The following is a 16,219-nucleotide window of genomic DNA, read 5'->3' as shown; positions in this document are numbered from 1 at the left end:
TATTTCCCTTTCCCCAGTTACTCCTCTCCCCAAGCCAAGTTATATTTTTTTAAACACTTGGGATTTCTTGTGCAAGTTAACTTGCTGGAGCCTGTGCAAACCTGGGTTCTGGTTGTTCCAGTGGAGCACTGTCAAGTCTATGCACAGCCACAGCTTTCTAGTTTCTTTACAAATATCTGATTCCAAGCAGGCTGAATCTGTATCTCCTGGAGGTTGGAATTCCCCCTGTAACATTTCTGTGCCTTCTCATCTAATGGATCATTCTGAAGACCAACAGCAGCAGCTCTCATTCAATAGGTGGTGGTTGCAAATTCTGAAGTAGGGAAGGGTTCTGAAAATTCTATCCAAAACCTGGACTTTTCTCTGTATTTTTTAATGGTTCTGTTATATTTATATCTTGCTCTGAAACATTCTCATCTTCTCTTAAAGTTGTTTTCAGTTTAGTTCTTCAGTAGAGGAGGTAATTTTAGATACGTAGTTATGCTTTTTTTCCCCTCATAAGAGCCTACAAAATAGGCTTTTCTACAGGATATTGTTCTAGTTTGGATTCCACCTTTTTTTCTTCTTTAGGAGTGTTAAAAAGATGTCACTTAATTTGAACAGTAGCAAACCTCAGCCCCAAACAGAGAAATATGCAGTCTTTCTCAAGACATGTTGAGACATCCCCCTGCAGCTGTAATGGATTATCAGCACATCTCCACCCTTTCACCAGATGCAGTCTCTTAGAGGCAACTTTGTCTTCAGACTTCAGTTGTATATCATCTGATCTCAACTAGTGTCAAAAGACCCAGGAGCTCTCTGCCTGTCTGCTGGGAACATTGATCCACTCACCACAACTATTTACAAGATGTGAAGTCTTTCCTTCCCTTGCACTCTCTTTCTCTCTTAAAAAAAAAAAAAAAGCTGTCAGTATTTCAGAAAGTGTGAGCAGCAGATCTTTGTGTACTTTAATCCATAAATAAACATTTCTTCTTTTGAACTTCATTAAAATTGGATGTGTTTTCACTGTAAAACACTTCAGCATCCCTATCATTTAGACATATTTGGTGATGAATATTGCAATTAAGTTTTGTCTGTAGGAATAATTGTTGTCTAGAAATACTCAATTTATGCCAAAAACAGTAAATAAGAATCAGAGTACAAGGCATACTGCTTCTAACAGTAATTTTAGATGTTAAGCTATGCTCCTGCTCTTTTAACAGGTTGGGCCAAATGCATCTTTGTTTTTATTACCAAGATTGCTGAGAAGTTGTGGAGATGTGAGTTTGGTTTGGCTTCTGCACAATTATATCTGACTTTCTTCTGGTAAGACCTGTTGATGTATCACATTCAAATCTCCAGCTTTGCCTTCTCTGCATTTGACCTGAAGAAAGGAATTCCTGCTTTAAAATGCTCATCAATCAGTGCTGTGTAGTTAAGCTGATAACAAAGCTAAGGCTAAGCCAGTGTTAATTTAGCCAACTGTTACATTACTGACAATATTTGTCAGCAAATGATTTTAATTAGACCAGCATAATGAGATAAGTAGGCTAAAACTAAGCAAATTACTAAAACTAAAGAGGGATTCTGATGACAAACAAGTCCTGATGAGAGTAAGAATGATTTTTTTTTTTTTTGCCAGCAAGGTCTAAGTAGCATGTGGGAACGGAGAGACAGCACAAATCACATGAGAAATCACTTAAAAATGATGCTGGTGTGCTGGAATGCTGAGCTGGTGTCAGGAAGGCTTGCAGAGTTTGAGCAAGTGCTGTGTAAACTTCCTGAGCAGCCTTGCATGCCCGTGATGCTCTCCCTGCTTTGTGTGCAGGAAGGGAACGGGGCAGGGAAGGCTTCTGGAAGGATAAAGGGAATCGGGCACTTGTGCTGTGAGATAATGCAGGGGAAGGCAGGGGGAATAGGACCTTCTGAAGTTTGTGGCTGTAATTAAGAACAGGTAGGGGAAAAAAAATGGGAAGAGTAGGCAGGGAGAAATACAGTACTTGAGAAAGAATAATGGAGAGTCAAGAAGACATTGTTTGGTGTTTGAATAAGGAAATGTTTGGGGTGAATAACCTGCTGCTCTATTTGTTTCTTTCTCTCCCTACATTTTTTTTGTTTTGTTTTAGTTTTTTTTTTTGTTTGTTTGTTTTTTTTTTGTTTTTTTTCCTGATTTCTGGTGGAGAATTCTGGCCCCTGTGTTATTTCCCCCTGCCTGCCCGTGGTCTTCCTGAGACCTGCTGGCAGAGGGGGGTTTTCACAGTCTGAAGTGTTGATTCTGAGAAGTGTGAAGGAAACAGAACCGTGCTGGATGATATGACTCACCTTGGAGAAGTTGATGTTTTCTGGCTGAGGGAAAGTGTAAAGTTTCAGCTTTGCTAGTCCAGATGTTTTAATGGATGTTGCTGCAGTAGGAGAAAGCTTGGTCTGCCTGTTTGACTCAGTCCTGAAGAGGAGAATAACAAGCTACATACTAACATAAATGTTTAATGATTTATGATAAAAAAAAAATAAATTAGATGGCGAGCAAAATACCAGGTTAATTGACTATGGAGTCCTAAGTTCCCCAAAATGTAGCATTCCAGCCAAATATGGCTGAAATATCAGCTGTCATATGATGAATATTTTAAAGAAGAATGTATTATACACCTAGGGGTTCATTCGCTTCAGTAATGAGGACAGTTATCTCTAGGGAAAGGAAGCTATATTATGCTTGCCACTTAACCAGGGGCTGGTTTGACAGGCATCAGCTCAGAATATATGTGTATATATAGGGAATCACAGCAGCTTGTCTCAAGCTTACTGAGCAGGAAATGTTGTGCTGTACAATACTTTGGGTTTCTATCCATGGATTTGTGGATGGCGCTGAGTGGGATTCAGACTATTTTTATTCCTGAGACTGATTGTTGAGGTGGAATCCATCACCTACTAAATATTAAATCAGCAGGTTTTTTAAAGAGTAACACTGTCTCTGCTGACTTGAATATCCTTATGTGGCCCAGAGGAAAAGAGAAACAAAGACAAGATGAGAAAACTATCATCTTTGGCATTCTTCTTAATATTAATGATTTCTCTAGTTTTCAAACTGTTGAAGGCAAAAAAAGTGAGATAGTAGAACTTTCACATGGGTAAGAAATGACCCAGGTGAAAAAAACCCCATACATTATAAAAACCACAGTGAAACTTCTGGAGTTGAATTATTTGTTGGAAGAGATGGGGGAAATTACCTCAACAGATTATTTTTTAAACAAGTTTTGTTTAATTGTTTCCAAACAAACATGGCTGGAAATTACTAGGAACGTGTTAGTTCCAAATTACTTGAACAATTTAATGTAGATGCAATTTATGTCAGATTTTACTCTGAGTGTGGTTTCTGAAACCTGGTGTTTGCAAATGCTGAAGTTTTGAACTAACTACTCAACTTACATGCTATTGTTCTTCTCAGCACACTGACTGAAATTGTAAATAGTTCCTTCATGTTTTTCTTTTTAACGTTGCACTTCATAGACAATATCCAAAGACACCTGCGAGGTGTCTGAATGAGTAGTTCTAGTATACCCATGGTTGCCTATATGAAGATTCATCATGCACCACTGCACAAATAAAAGCCTATCTCTGTCACTCTTAAAGGATGCTTTAAGGCTTTTAAGGATTCTTCGGGATTTTAAAAATTCCTTTTCTGAGAATGAGCAGGTAGGTGAAATAACAAAGCCATAGCAAATGATGGCACTTCTTTTTTGATTTTACATTTTGCAAAATAGTCACATTTCAGTTCCAGATATCAAAATGAACAATTGCTACACCAATCTTATAAACTCAGTGAAGATTCTTAAAAAGTTTCTGCTTGGTGACTGCTCAGTTAATGGAAGCTCACTTCTTATGACACTTTTTTAAGACCTCAGATGACATATCAAAATATCCTGGGTGCCCTGATATACAAACAGCACATCCTGTCCAATCCTATGGTAGAATTCCAGTCCTTCAAGTAAATCTCCTTGTTTAGCAAGATGAATGATTTAGGTTTCAGAACACAAGTGATTTCTTCTGATGCTGTTTGTTAGATAAACTGACCCTTCAATGTGAAAACAGAACAAAATGAAAGTACTCATTAAGTTGATGCCTTTCATATTTCACATGCATTTTTTAAGATCATGTTACATATTCATCAGTTTTAGTCACAGAGTTGTTGCTATGAATGCTCTGTGTATATGTGGATATCTGAGCTACTTTGTAGGAGTGGGGGAGGTAAGGAAAAAAGGAAAAAATTGATATGAAAATTGGGAGGGAATAAGTGAGATGAGGAGTTAGGAGGGACTCTGAGCTATATTGTTCCCATTCTACACATCTGCATCTTTAGAGGTTGTAGGGTTTCCTTTCCTAGTATAACTTGATGTTCAGTGGGAGTTTAGGTCAAATTTTTATGCTATTTAAAACCCAACAGTTATTATTTTCATCTTGAGATAAGTGTTGAATATTCTTAAATTGTCCTGGGCCCACAAACTTCTTTGTCATCCTATCGGTGCATTAATTGTCTACATTGGCTTAATTGTGTAAGACCACAACATAAAGACTTGATCAACACTTGGAAAGTTTGGGAAAAATAAATGGGTTTGTTGGGTTTTCTTTTTGCTTTCAATAGTATATGGGTTGTATTTTTTTCAGATTGCGAACAAAATAGATTAATACTTCCAACATCATGTAGCTCAGAAATTTTTCCACGGTGATAACAGTGAATTGTGAGAAAGAGTTTGGAGTGGTAGTCAAATATCTGCACAAAGGAAGTAATTTCATCCCAGAAAGCTGGAAAATTTTTTTATAGTCGTGCTTCATTTTAAACAAAGTCTAAATCAACTGGAGCTGGAAGTTGATGCTAACACTCAAAATCCTGGCCCAAAGAACTCTCCCTTAAATTTCCCCCCACCCCCTTAATTCCTATTCTTTCAGATTTGTTAGGCTTTGTCATGTCTTAGAATTGGTTTGCTATAGAGAGGTAAGGGAATCAATTACTTGGCATAGAGCAGTCAGACACAAGTTTTACAACTTGTGCTGTTTGCAGGTGTGGTTCAGAAATGTCACAGCTGCCTGCAGTGGCCAGGCAGAAAGTGGAACTCATCCCAAGAGGCTGGTCCCAGCCCCACTGCTGGTTACACCATTCCAGCAGCTCCTGTGTGTGCACTTTGTGTGGGCAGACCCACTTTCAGTGAGTGCTTTGGGTTTATGGTGCAATGGGTAAGAATGGGTGACCTTTAATCATCCAATCTCCAGGAGATCGTGTGGCCAAAGCAAGCCTGTGGCTAGAGCATGCTGCTGCAAGCCATGATGAAGATTTCTTCAAACTGTGGGTGATCTGGGGGAGTGAGCTGTCGATGTGGCAGTCTGCTCTTTAGTAAGCTGTGGAGGTCAAAAGAAAGGTGCATGGGCATAAACTCATAAAATTTCTCCCCCCAAAGGCCTCAGCATAAACCTGGCACAGCCAGGGCCTTGTTTAGGAATGACATGGCTGACATGTTCTCTGCCTGACATTTGTAGAAGGCTTATTTAATTGCTACATGTACCTACCCCCCATTTTGCTCTTAACTCTCTGCTCATTTTTCTTTCCAAGTCACTGTTATAACAAGTGATTTTAGCCAGAAGCAGCTAAAATGACAGAAATCTGTTAAAGGGGTTCATGGTTGGAAGTAGAGCACTACATGCTGAGTGTTGCCTGCCAGCGTTTTACTTGGATTTTAAGTGAGGGGGAAGGAAAGTAAGAGTTCTCTTCTTCATTTTTTAATTAATGCAGACACCATTTTCATTCTGAAGTGTCACACACTGAAAATCAAAGGAGCCTTGTATAAATAATAAGGAAAAAAAAAGGTTCTCCCGATTAGTAATGGAAAACATTTTCAAACAAGAGCTACAGAATTACGATAGGGCTGGCACTTCCTCAAGGTGAAAGTCTCTCAAAATCATAACATAAATTATTGATTTGTCCAAGTCTCTTCTCCATAGGAGATTTACAATCTCATTTTCATAGTTGTCTTAAGAAGGGAAGAGAAAGAGATTCTTATCTAGGTCAGAATGAAAGCATCCTCTTCTTACAAAATAATAATAAACCCCTATTTTAGATAAAGTGAATAGCTATGCTAAGAAATTTTAGGGCTTTCTGTTCATGTCAGGAAAATCTCCATTTAAGAAAATATATTTACAGCTGTGTAAGTGTAATCAGAGTCACACTATATGACACCTCAGACATAAGGAAGAGTTGTTGTAAATTGTAAGTCAGATATGTAAGAAAGTCTGGCCTTCTTTGAATTTGGCTGATAATAACTTTCTTTGTGAAAAGAGAACTCCCCAGATAAAGAGCAAAAGGTGGAAAGTATGAAGACACTGGCAAATTAGAAAGGAGCAAGATATGAATCAGTCGCCTTTTTTGCTGAAACCTTAGTTCAAACACAGCAGTATGGGTCTAGCAAATAAAGATCAGGAAAATGAAATGAAAGGCTGAGGTAATGTGGCATATAAGTGAAGGTAAGTCTTTCTTGATGAGCTGACTGGCAGCAGCTCTCCAGGTCTATGAAGAAATGATTTGACTGCTGAGGAACCAAAGAAAGTGAAATCCAAGAAGAAAGTAGTCATCTCTTAATCACCCCAGGCTGGAGAAGGGGATACCATAGCACACAGAATAATACGGAAGGGGATGAGCAGAAAGGCACTGAGAAGGCAGGAGGGGTGTTTGGGCAATGGCTCACCTTCCGTGGTGAGAAGCAACAGGCTTCAGATATTTCAATCTCATTATAAGCAGGATGGAGGTTAAAATTTATTCTTAAAACCAAGAAAGGACTGGTGGAGCAAAATACTCCAAAGATTGGTGTTGTATATGTCAAAGGAAAAGAAGTCTTCAAATGACAGACACTTTGCAGCTAGTGATCTTAAGTGTTTGCTGATCAGGGTCTTAAAAGAAAAAAAAAACATGACATAGAATTTAATTCTCATCTACTGTGGTAGCCACAAAACACCCAAAGTATAGTCTCTAAAGACTATTTTTAATAAAGGAAACTGCATTGTATTATCCTGGAAGACTTTAGTGTGAGCAATGTGTAAAAAGCATACTAGAAAAGTGAATCCTACTTTGGTTTTTGGTCATTTGGTCCCCACTCCTGGTACTCTCTTACTGTTTAAGAATTCATCTTGAGATGGTCACTTTTCTGGAAAAAGAATTCAAATCAGTTGTAGGTGCAATAGGTAGAATTAGTAAATTTTTTTCTACCTAGTGTCCTAAAGTTTTTTCTGCCACATACAGCTATCAAGGGAACAAATATATTGCAGAGGGCAGTATTAGATTGTCATATACAACTGTTGTCAGGCATCTGAAACAGTCTCAATTTTTTTTGTCAGTCTTTGAAGAAGAATAATGGCCCCTAAATATGGATATTTGAATAGGTGTTTGCAGATCTGTCTTTAATACTTGGGTTTTCCAAGATTTCTGGTTTCGAGATGGGCACTGTTTGGTTAAACCATTGCAGATATATTTATAGTATGCAATGTAGTGTGAGGCTGAAAATGAAGTTCTGGATTGTAAGGCAAAGATAATTGTACAGGGACATTCTCTTCCCTGCAATGTTGTAATAAGAAGCAGGTAGTTGCTACAGGTAATAGGACCTAAGTGAATACTGACTTGAAAATTGCAGATTAAATGATAAGATGAGATCTGTGTCAAACAACAGTTCAGGAACCAGCTGGACCTGTGTGGGCTATAAGTCCAAATATTTCCTTTTGGACTTGCTGTTTCTCACAGTTCCTCAATAGCTAGTGTCCTACATGGCATTGAATATACATTGAAGTTACCCTAGAAAGTGTTTTGCCAACATAGAAAATACTTTCCATCAGACGTGCAGATTGAATTTTTATTCAACAGCTGCAAGTGCTCCTTTAAGTGCAATCATATTCTTCATATTTAGCTGTGCTGTAATTCCATCACGATTCTTGCAACTGCTGTTTGGGCTGCAAGTGAAGCTTCACCAGAATTATTGCTAGGGATGTAAAAGAATGTTCACATTGTGCTTCAGATTTGTCTCAAAAGAGCATCCACCTTGCAAGTGACTAAGAAAAACAGCCTTTGTCAGTAAAATGAACAGATTTCCTTCAGGTATAGTGGAAATGAGTCCAATTGATAAGGAAGGGGGAATTATTTTTACCAGATCATTTTTTCTGACCTCCACTACACATTGTCCCTTCCCAGACACTAAATTTTTCCTCTGGAAGAAAAAGGCTCTTCATGATTGGAAGGTTTTGTATGTACCAAGTGGCAGTTTTGCCAGAGGGCTGGCAATTGTCATATAAAAAGTAGTTCAAACTAGGAATCCCCTGGGCTGGTGGGTTTGTCTAGTGCAGAGCTCTTTCCTTTTCTTCTCATTCTAAGGGTACCCCTAGGGCTCTTGCCTGGCTTGATTCTGGTCTTGTTTGTGTTGGTGTAAATCAGGAATAACTCAGCTCCTGTAAGCACAGTTCAGATAAATGAGATCAGGCTCCAGCACATGTTATTCAATCGCTCTGTTCTCTTAAAGGAGCTACAAATGGGTGTTCATTTAATTATGATTTGCATAGATTCTCTGTTTTGTAGTTTTTCTATACATTGTTTCATCAGATGTCTTTCCATTTTCTACTCCTAATAGCTATTTCTTACTTGAACTGAAGCGGTGTTCATTTAAAATTCTCTAAAGCTTTTTACAAACTTCAATTACCTAAATTTCATAACATTCCTGTAACATCAGTTAATCAGTAGTAATCAGCAGTAGTACAACTGCTGCATCCCACCAAGTGTAGCTCCCAGACCAAAGCGGAAAAAAACCCAAACAAACCAACCAAAAGGCATGTTAATACAAGATTAAGTATGCAGTATTAATTTAAAATGCCTTTAGAATTCAGGGCAAAATATGTTATCTAATTTACAGGAAATTTTTGAGAGAAAAGAAAAGCAAAAATCCAAGCAAATATGGTTCCTTCATATAGGACATTAAAAAATCAGGCAGAAGGCAGACTTTGTGGACAGATTGGAGTGGTATTCAAAACTGATTCTGTTTAGTTACAGTCAATTTGTGGAATTCCTGCCTTTTACCTTTCTCCCTAAGGGTTTTTCTAAGATGTTTAGAAATCTATCAGGAAATCACAAGGCTTAGCTTTCTAATTAGTGTTGTGAAGCTGTATTTAAAGAATTCAGCAATTCAGTTGCAAAGTGTATAACACCTCTGAAAATCCCCCTTTCTCTCTCCCACCTTTCCTCCTGCTGAGCAGTGGCTCTTAGCATGCCATACACTCTGGGCACAATTTGTGGGCTGCTGTGAGGGGCTTATTCTTTATGAAAATACCTGTGCCTTCCATGGGACAATTCCACCTTTCAGGAAGGGGCTCTTGCTTGCAACATGGGAGTCCCTAGGTATGAGTGCAGGTAAATTTGTCCAGGGATTCTGGCCCAACAAAGCAAATGAGATCATGACACAACCATGAGACATTGTCCAAGTACATTGAAATGGAAGAATTCAATTTTCAGTTACAGAAATTGAGCTTTTGGTCAAGTAAGTCTTGATGAAGTCTATTTTATTTTTCTGACGGGAAACAGATGCAGTTTGCTGTTAACTAAATTTTATGTAGCAAAAGTTTAAAGGGAAACATTTCCAGGAATCTCTTATTACAAGTCAATATATACCATTAATATGTTCCCTACTCCAGTAACAAGGAGACCTTGGGACCAAGCTCTTACTGATTGATTCTCACGAGCTCAGCTGGTGGTCCTTGGGCCTTATTAAATTCCCCTCATTTTATTTTTGCACACTTATTCCCTTGAGCTACAGCTTAACTGTGTAACTTCTCTCACAACTTGTCCATTCTTAATAAAATTTGTTGAGTGTTAAGGTTCAAGGTTGGCTCATCCCTATGATTAAGTCTGTTCAGCTTTCAGCACAGTCAGTTATGTTGCACTTAGCTTGATTTGCTTTCCTTAAGGCTTTCTGAACAATTGGTTTGCTTGGTGTTGTTGCTAACCCAGTTCTAGCCGTGTGATGACCTTTCTCCAGCCCTGATTATTTATGTGTATCCTGCAGTTCACTGGGGAAGTGTGTGTTGGCTTCCAAACAAAGATTGCTGTCTATTATATATAACCTAAAAATACAACTGTGAACATGTGTAGGAGCTAGGAGCAGGATTTTTTTTCCTGGAGTTTATTAACATACTATTGTATTTATTTCAAAATCTACAAGATGCATGTTTTTAGAGGTTTATTGTTCAAAAGTTGCTCTAATTCTAACAACAGACAGTCTGATGGGTTCAAAGTAGAAGCAGTTACATTTATGGGCTTTATAAAGCAGTTTAAACTATTGCATTTATATATTGCCATCTTCACTGGAAACCTTGGGTTACAAGAGAAAATGCCTGAGATTTGATAGCTGCCTACAAATATGGTAGGGTGATAGACAAAAATGAGTAAAGTTATGGGTGTTGAAAATGTCTACCTACCCAGAAATAAGTAGGATGAAATGTCTTAAGTTTATGTGCTCATTAGAAAGGAAAAAAAAAAAAACAACAAGTAAAAAAAAATCTGTTTGACTACTAAGTATACCTCTCTGCTCCATCACTTCATCTTCCATTTGTTTAGCCAGATTTCCTAAGATGAGGTTTAGGTCTTCATCCTCTGTGTATGTGTGTGATCACAAAATGATCTCACTCATGGGGTGAGGAAAATCATAAGAGAAAATTTCTGAAGGTCTCCATCATGCAGAAAGCTTCATCTGCAACTCATACCTATCCCAGTACCCAATAGCAGTCACAGTTGTGGTCCTCTAAAACATCAGGCTGCATTAATTTGGGCTCTCACAGGGATTTGATTAAATTTCGGCAAATAAAAAGACAATTCCACAAATTTGGTGTTGAGTAGTCAGGCATAGTTTATTTCTTTTTCTTAAAAAAAAAAAAAGTAACTGTAAAAACCAGTAATGTTTGATTATGTGTTAGGGGAGCATAAAATATGAGGGACTGAGAAAGCCCTCCTGTGCTTGTGAGTGTCCTGCTACAGCCTGCAGAAGCTTTGTTCATTCTGCTGCAGGACAGTGTGCACCACAGCTGTTTGGTGCTGCTGTTCAGGGCCTGCCAGGGGTCAGGCTCAAAGGAAGGATGGCTTGGAAATACAAATATATCTCATTACTTTTATTCCCTCATGGATTCTTGCCTGGTCCTGTGAATTCCTGCAGTTTGCACTTACCTAACCCTGGGTATTCAGTGCTGTTAAGAAGTTTCCGTTATCATAAACTATAAATTTTACTCACCACACCCATTCCCATGAGCATCCAAGCACCTGGTCTGACAGACACACCATCCAAACAGACAAAGGAAAATCATGCAGAAAGTGGTAGCAGGAATTATGGGCATGAGAGATACATGTGAAACCCATAAAAATGGGAGGTGGGTGTTCTCCCAGGCTGGCTGTGCTAAGAAGAGAGTGGGTGAAGCAGTAGCAGAGTGCAAAACCAGCAGAAATTAGAGTCTAATGCCAGTTGCACAGGAAGGATGGAGAGAGGTGAGGGGGAGTTCAGAGGGCAGTCAGGCAATGTGAAGGAAAGAACAACTTCCAGCTGTAGAAAATTGCAGGGAGGAGACCAAAAGGAAGCAATTCTCACAGACACTAAACACTTTTGCTATTATAGTAACTAAAATTAATAAATATTTATCTTATTAAACTATCCAAAGACTTGGACCTCACTGGATTGGTCTCTGAGTAAATGTGAAAACCATCTCACTGGGGCTTCCTAGGGAGATCCAGTGAATTTATTGAACAAAGCTTGTGCCAACAGGTCAGGATAAAAGAATGCAGGTCTCCTGGGCAAATTGCTGTGCTGGCTCTGTTCCCCCTGGGCACAGCAGACTCTTCTCTGCTCTGCAGAGATTCCAACAATGTTTGATGCTGTTCAGATACTGCAGCAGAGGGCATGTATAGAAGGGCTCAGGCCTAGCTGATCCTCTGAAAGTGTTGCTGCATTCTGCTGCTGCTGCACTCAGTCTCCAGAAGGCAGCTCTCTCCTGTGCTTTCATTTGTCATGACACAAACCATCTCCAACCTTCAGAGGGGGTGGTACCCATAAGATGAGTTGGGGTCAAAGAGATAGGTTGGAATAAGCCTCCAGAGGTTACACTGTCCAAACCAAAGTTAGAATTACTTCAGATTTAAACCAGGTTAACCAGGACCTTGTCCAGTCTTGTTTCCAAAATCTCCCAAGACAAGACTCTGCCATGTCCCTGGACAACCTCTTTCAGTGCTTAATCACTCTCAGTCTACATTTTTATCCTACTATATCCAATTAGATGTTGTCTTGCTGCAACTTGTTGTGACTGTTAACCTCTTGCTGAGCACCCCAGAGAAGACTTTGACCCCCATGCAAAGTCCTTTTTCTATAGCAGGAGGCTGCAATTAAATTCTCCTCTACTCTCCTCTTCTCCAGGCTGAACAAACAAGTCCTAGCAGCTTATCCTTGGATTAAATTTGCTCCAGCCCCCAGATAAAGGACCTTTCTCTGGACTTTTTCCAGTTTGAAAGTATACGTCACATATTGGGGAGCCCCAAGCTGGACCCAGATGCAGCCTCACAAGAGATGAGCAGGAGCAGCACTCTGCTTGTCTTTCTGGCTATGTTCTCTGTGAAATCAGCACTGTATTCTGCACCCCTGCCCAGGCCTCTCTTGCACAGTTAAAAGCCAGGCAGTCTGTCCCCAGTCTGTTTGCGTTGCCACAAGGGACATTTCTGTCCTTGGGGCGGTAGTTGGCATTTCCCTTTGCTGAACCAAAAGTGTTTCCTCTCTATTCAGCCCTCTGGCTTGTTGAAGCCCCTTGGCATAGCAATAGAAACTTTTCCCCATAGCTTGGCATCAGCCATCAGCCTTTTTTATTTTTTCTCTCCTGCTCACAGATGAAGACATTAAATAATGTCATCCTCTATATTGGCCCCTTGGTTACACCACCACTTATAAGTCCTTAGACTTTGAACTGTTCCCTACTACCCTTTGAGTGTAGGCAAATTTTCATCTACTCTGTTGGGTATCACCCATTTTCCAGTGTGTCATGCTAATCCTTTGGAGAATCCCTATAACCAGCTAGAATAAATTAGGGGTGCAATTGAAAATGCTTTAGTCAAAATTTCAATTCCTGGAAAAATCCCTGGAGACTTGATTATGCACCAGAATAACAGTACCCCACAGAAAATTTCCTATTCACTTATAATATTAATCATCATCATCATCACCATCATCACCATCATCTTAGAATTTAACAATTGCATTTAAAAAAGATGTGTAGCATTGTACTTGAAAGAGTAAGAACTTTTAAGATTTGTACATTTCTGTCTTTCAATTGATAGAATGCTTCAAAATAACTAGAGGTTAATGTACACTTAACAATACATTTTCTAGCCTTAGTAATAAAAAATAAATTCCTTTTTGTATATATTTATTTTCTAAATGGAGGAAAATTAGTGCAACATAAATTCAGCTTTTATCGCTTTTGCTGTGCACCCACTGAAATCTCAAGCAACAAAAAACCTGTTGCCTTTCTGCAGCCCCTGGAGTGAACAGGGCATCAGGCAGTTCATACTCTGAAAATCTATCAAATTCACTTCATTTAAAATTCAGCACAGTCTCTTCCCTTTTGCCAGAAGGAGCAGTTGAATGCAGCTATCAGTGTGTAATTTAGTTTCTTTCTACCTGTGCAAAATGAATGTTTCATAGCCACAACAGAGGCTGAAGGCTTGGAGAGTCCTTGTCCCAGTGCAGCACAGGAGAAGGAAGTACATCCTGGTTCTGTCCACTATGAAATATACCTCAGACTTCCATTTCCAGCATTTGTCTCTCTTGTGCATGTGGGAATAAATGAGATAAGACTGATACTAATTTATGGAGATGTAATGCCCTCTGTTTGTGTAGCTGTGGGAATGCTCAGTTTATCAAAACCAAAAGATGTAGTAGATTGTCTTAAGAAAATTTCCATTGGATATTCTTGGTTGAATCTTTTATTTTTATACATGAATAAGTTAAATGCATGATTTTCAGCAGACATGTTGGAATTTTGACACATGAGGAATTTTGAACAAAAACGTTCTGCAAGGGCTCAAGGAAAATCATCTTGCATGAGCAGCTAAAGGTTTGAGGAATGGGCTGCAGGGATGCAGTGAAGAAATGGTTCACAGTAACAGCCTGGGTTACAAATTGATGTTTTATACCACAGCTGACATGATCTTATGGTCTTAAATAGCTTTGCTAATCTGAAGGTTTTCACTGCTGTCACAGAAAATGTGGGAGAAAGAAGACTGCATGTGATAGAATTTTCAGTTAGCAGCGAGTAAAGCAGACCCATGAATTTTATCTTGAACCAGGCTCTGTTTTCCAGTATACTTTGCAGGCTGCAAATGATGTTCTCATCTTGTTACTGTTCATTAACCCAAGGATGTGAAATCATTCTGTATATCTGGTCTCTCACCTCTCACCACATACCCATTTCCCTTTCTCCCTCTCTCCCACCCCAAATTCCTGTGTAAATAGTGCAAGTTCATTCATCACCAGGTGATCAGAAGACTGTCATGATCTACTGGCTGCAAAATTTGAGAGTACTTATAATTTCATTTGTAATACAGAACGGCATAATTGAGAAACTGCTGAACAGAGAAATAGAAAGACGTGTGTATTTCACAGAATACTTTTTTCTTGTTTTGCACTAGATTGTATATTAATTTTTTTCTTGATCATGTAGACTGGTTCTTTCCTGTGCTGTTGTTCACATTGGGGCTGCTTTCAAGTGAAGCTTATAAATGGGGGCTATTGCTGTAAATGAAATATAGAAAATATATACAAATATATACAGGAAGAAAAAATAATCTTGATACTATTAATTTCATGAAAGTTAACACAAGTGGGCCTTTAGTCATAGACATTTCAAATGTGAAGGATTTATTTAATCTAGTTTTCAAGGCAAGTTTTGAGAGCTTTAAATAATAAACAATTTGTTTAAGAAAAATCTCAATAATGCCCTGTGTCCATTTGAATGTATGTTAACATTCCTGTGCTTGAGACCTCCCTGAACTGTCTTATTCTGTGACTTTCATGCTGTTGACTTTGCCTTTTTTGCTGGTAATGTCAAGCTTACTTGTTCAATCTAAGCTGTGTGACTGAGGCACTCAGCATTATCCATTGTTTGAACAAGGTCTTGTTGTGTGCTCTGGCTGATTGATTGCTTATTCTCAATAAACAAAGACTTGCACTCAAGGTCTTTGGAACATTTCTTGCTCAGCTAGTCAACTTAAAGAATATAAAGTCAACTGTCCCTTTCCTATATTCATTTATTCAAACAGATAATTTTTTTTTCTCAGACTCACTATCTTAGAAAGGAAGAGAGAGCAGTCAGGAGGAAGTATTATTTTTCTAGTCCTAATTATCTTTCTGTTTAAGATGTAGGGGTTTTCTGGGTGCATCTTTAATCTGAAGTCACAGCACAAGATTTTTTAAATAAGTACCACTTATTCTGAAATGGGATAAAGTGAAATACTAGTAATGCTAGAAGAGGAGCAACACTGAAACCCATTGTTTCCCTGTGAAGAGAGGGACCCTGGAATTATGCTGTGAATATCCGTAGAGGGTGATGCACAGCTTGGGGCTTCATTTGGGAGGAGTATGAGTTGTCAATATAAACCCTTTGCAGGTGATTTAGTCAATAGTTCTTTGCAGTTTTCCTCCTTCACTGACACAATTGATTAACATAAGCAATTAAGAAAGATCCTAATGCTGCAGTGTCACAGTCTGCCCTGCTCTCTTTAGAAAACTGCTATGGAATCAAGTTTTTTCTAGACTTACCATTCTGCATCTCTAGTATGAGAAAGATAATTGCTAAGTAATACTCTCACTGTCTGCTCCAATGGAAAGATGCAATCTGGAAATGCAGATCTGCTTTCATTTTACTGTGAGGGGGAAAGAGAAACCTCCTGCAGGTGGCTGACATTTTGCTGTGGTAATCACTCCACTGTGCTGTGCAGACAAAAAATAACACTACTGTCTGTCTTCTGTACTCACCATTCCCTTCCACCTACTCCTATGCAAGGAAAAGTCTCATATAAAGGTGAGATCAGCAAAGTTCCTCCAAATAAAATTAATGATGTCACTATAAAGGGGAACATTTTATAACATATGTTATATATACAACTGACAAGTTTTATGGCAATTCTATAGTAAGAGTCAAC

The sequence above is a fragment of the Agelaius phoeniceus genome, chromosome 1 (genome assembly GCF_051311805.1).
Source record: "Agelaius phoeniceus isolate bAgePho1 chromosome 1, bAgePho1.hap1, whole genome shotgun sequence".
NCBI classification, from domain to species: Eukaryota; Metazoa; Chordata; class Aves; order Passeriformes; family Icteridae; genus Agelaius; species Agelaius phoeniceus.
The sequence above is the reverse complement of the archived record's forward strand: the minus strand, read 5'-3'. Positions refer to the sequence as shown.